Genomic DNA, 4,283 nt, shown 5'->3' with positions numbered 1-4,283 from the left:
TGAATTTTCAAAAGTCAACTTCAATCACCCATACGCGTAAATCTTTTTAAAATCCTTTAAACTTTATAGTTCAACTTCATAATGAGCCTTAGCAAGTCAATTAAGCAAAACATAGGTTCGAGAGATACGTCATAATTCCACATAATCCGAGAACCCTGTGATTTCTCTTAACTTTGCACCGCTTTAACTTCCAAGCTACCTTAAACCGTATCGATTTCATCGATGGTTGCCCATGTCCTTTCCTTAGAAATCTTAGGATATGTTATGCATTCGTTACTTGATGTCATAAAAGATTTTTTTTCGTCTCATAAAAGATTATGGTGAAGACATCTCCCCAATAGTCATTGCAAACCATAGGAACGAAATGGAAGATTTCATAAAAACAGAAAGTTTCGTCCCAAGCTTGCTATTGGTGAGCTTCTCCAACTCTATTTTTCAGAAAACATTTATTGCATAAAATTCTTTTCTCAAGTATACAATGCACATCATTCACTCCTATTATCATGAAATATTCTATAACATATACATGGCAACATCAACCCTTTTTTTTTTTTCGATACAATTCTTGGCACGTCGGAAATCAATGCTTTACCCCTGATAACATAAAACTTTCTCTTAAATTCTTAACTTCATTCTCATATTGCTATCCTGAGAGCCCGCTGACTCCGTCAACATATGTCGACTACTAACTATATTGTAACCTTGCACTGGCATTCCAGAATATCATAAATCCGTTCCAACATATCTTACCAAAACTTCGGTCATGCCTAGATATATATTTATCCAACTTCTTCACTTACGGGTACATGAAGTATCACTATCCTCTTACCTGACATTGTTGGAACGTTCCTTCTTAACATACCTTCCATTCCCGGAGGATTCACACTTCCACTTGATTAGTTCACCGGCCACCTTTTGGCACGGTCAAACTTCTTCATCATATACTTCGTTCCTCCTGGGTCCTATTCAGCTCTCAGGCATCCATTCTAATCGTTGAATGTTAAATTGAGTTGATCAGGCTCAACTAACAACAACAATTAGAACATCTACCCGGAACCCAATGGTCCCACTACCTTAGTTGTAATTTAATGACCCAAGGCACGGTCTGAATCGACCTGCTCTGATACCAATTGTAACACCCATACCAGACGTATCTAGAAAGTCTAGCACGTGCGTTAATATTAGTACTGGATACATTAAATTTTACAACATAAACTACATACGAATGAATATTTATACAACAAATTGCGTTCGTACATAATTCACATAAACAACTCATCCATACATTTATATTACATCCTTAAAATCCAAAGCATCCTGCAGCTACACGAACGCACCTTTGCTGAAACATCCATCCGACTTCAAGCTTGCATAACATCCTGCTTATCTGAAACAAATAAGGATTGGGATGAGACATAATGTCTCAGTGAGTTCCCCTAAATCCTAGGCTATAGGCAACCTCAAGGGGAAACCTACGGTCACCACGTGTCTACATTACAACCTGACGGTTGATTATACGTGTGTGGGGACATGCATACTTAGACGGTAGTGCATACTAGGGCCGTCATAGTCTTATCTCACTCGTTATAGGCTTCACTTCCTATACGTGTCATGGCGGCCAAGGGGGAATCTAGGACCGCAATGCCAAGAATACGCTCTACGTATCGAGGCCTAACATACATATCATGACACGAGTCTAAACCGGACGATTAGGGGAACCTAAGATCGTCATCGGTATCATAATCTTTACTTACTCTATTCCATGTCTTATACTTGTTTCATAGCATCTAGTGCCCTTGTTCTAGAACCCATTCGTGCATGGAACCATTCTAGCATATCATAACATAATCATAATCATGAGGAACATAATCGTATTCATGTCATGCATAAACGTATCTAAGTTCATTCATTAGGTTAGCGTTGAACACACAAACATTATCTTGATTCATTTTACGGATAGTCCCGGGTGGAGTAACCCCGAAATCAATCCCATACATGACCGATGTACGTACATCGGACTCCCTCGGTGTCGTGCGGGTCCCTTGCGGCTTAAACCGTTCCCCTTAGGTCGAGAACCTCTCGTATCCCCCTGGCGTGGATAACAAGAGACACGAGCACCTACGTCTTGTTAACTCAGTGACATGCGGGTCCCTTACGGCTTGAATCGTTCTCATTATGAGAACCCCTTGTATCCCCCTGATGTGGATAGCAAGAGACATGTCACCTACACATATTAATCATGGTCTTGTCGTGCATATACGTTAAACATAATCATACATACATGTTTACCTCGGAACCTTGATCGATCCGATTATCGGTAATCTATACTTGTTCATAAACATGCCTAATCATGGTGGATAGATCATCTAGTCAATCCACGGCTCACATACTTACTAAGGCATACTAAATCATATGCGAAGAGAATACACTTCGCGTCTTATCTTCCTAAGGATCCTTGCTAAACATACTAGTTCTCGACTAGCTAAGCCGAGGCTCTACATACATTCCCTTCCTTAGTTCATTACTACCCCATCAAGCTTAACTCCCTTGAGTTATCTTTGTGACCCATGTTTAATTGCCATGATTATTGGTTCAAATTCTATGAATGATCGGTACATTTTTCTATTAATTCCGAGGACCCAAAATGCCATAACCCAAGTAACAAACCATTTAGAAATTCAAAGTTTAAACCAAGTCAAGATGGTTCCAGTTGTAAAATAAGTGAAAACAGTAAAAATATACGTCAACACGATCGCATCGGACCCCCACACGACTGGCCCCAAGCACCCGAGCACAAAACAACATAAAAGTTGCCCTGTCAGGGGCGCCTGGCGCCAGAGAGTGGGCGCCTAGCGCTAGCCTCTCTGACTTTGGGCGCCTAGCGCCCTTGTTCAGGCGCAGCGCTGCGAACCTGCGTGTTTCGGCTGCGGGTTCGTGGCATTTTCGACCCAAAACTCCAATTTTTGATCTCCTAAATGTACCAACTCATTCCAAACATTGTTAACAAGTTTATGTACTCAAAATAGCTTACAAAAACATGTATAAGATCAAGTTCCATGGCAATTTATCATGTATCACAAGGCATAGCTTTAGGTTCAATAAAATGTCATAGAAGCTAAACTAGCATAAAACATGAATATCCAACCCAAAGGTAGGTTACTCTATCTATAGAACTCACCTAGACAAGTTATTGTGATAGCTCCAAGCCTCTAGCTCAAGCAATCTCCCATCCTAGCTCTTGGCCTTGATTCTTCAACATCCATAACCTTAGATCATCACCCCAACCTCAAATCATCCTCCTTGAGCATGAAGGAATCATCTCATGCACAATCTTATGCTTCCCCTTCCAATTCAATCCAAAACCATAACTTCTTGAGATTCTCTTAGTGGGAAGGAGGAGTAGTGATAACATCTCAACCCAAGCTTCCAAGCACCACAAAATCTTGAGGAAAGCTTATACAACATGTCTCTTGATTTGGGAGAAGTTTAGAGAAGAATTGTGGAAGAGAGGAAGAAGGAGGTGGCGTGGGATTTAGAGAGAAGGAGGAGAAAAATTCTCAAAGAAAACCTAGAGAGAGAAAGAACAATTGATAATGAATAATTTTGGGCCAAATCCACTTAAATACCCCTTTTGCGTGAAAGTACCAAATCGCCCTCGCCTTAAACGTGTTTAGCTTGACTCTGATACATAAGTCCATACTTTACTAATATCACTTAATAATATCCTCCATCGTACATAACATTCCTCACCATACTTGTTTTCTATGACTCTTAGTCCTCTGATACGTTTGTCAGATAACTTTCCATTAGCAGACGAGCGGGATGTTACATCTTCTTATTAGAAAAGGTTTGTCCAACTCAGATGATGTGAACCAATTGTATGCAATCTTTAGGGTGATGTTTAACATGTACGGAGATGTGTTTAAAAGCATCAATTAAGTTTCATCAAATAAGATTTCATGTGTAATATACCCATTGTGCAAGACAAATATTCATAAAATAAATATAGATAAAGGCTAAATCAATTTATTGAGATTAACTTTTGGACATATCAATTCATTAAAAATTAACCTAAGGTATCTAAACTCTAAAATCTTGATTCTATATCAAAAACAAAACATTGACCTGACTAAAACTTATGTTGTTTTTTTTTTTTGAAAAAGACTAAAAATTATATTGTTGATGTTGAAAATCTTGAATTCGTAAAACGTAGACACATGCTCTCCAATGAAACCCTGAGAAAGTAAATGTGTTTTCTTCCTTCAAACTAAATTAAAAAATAA

General features: G+C 38.9%; 1 long non-coding RNA gene across 1 annotated transcript; it reads right to left on the bottom strand.

The window, feature by feature from the left end:
* Nucleotides 1–1,220: 1,220 nt before the first annotated feature.
* On the bottom strand, nucleotides 1,221–3,824 carry LOC146956007 (uncharacterized). Its single transcript, XR_015018586.1, has 2 exons — nucleotides 3,179–3,824; nucleotides 1,221–1,387 (listed from the first exon to the last, which is right to left on the bottom strand). It is a non-coding gene; the product is annotated as an uncharacterized LOC146956007 (long non-coding RNA).
* Between the last annotated feature and the right edge of the window lie 459 nt (nucleotides 3,825–4,283).

This window comes from Medicago sativa, chromosome 1, assembly GCF_051527215.1.
Source record: "Medicago sativa cultivar Bolivia chromosome 1, Bolivia_mono, whole genome shotgun sequence".
NCBI lineage: Eukaryota > Viridiplantae > Streptophyta > Magnoliopsida > Fabales > Fabaceae > Medicago > Medicago sativa.
Note: the sequence above shows the minus strand (reverse complement) of the source record. Positions and strands in the feature narration are given on the sequence as shown.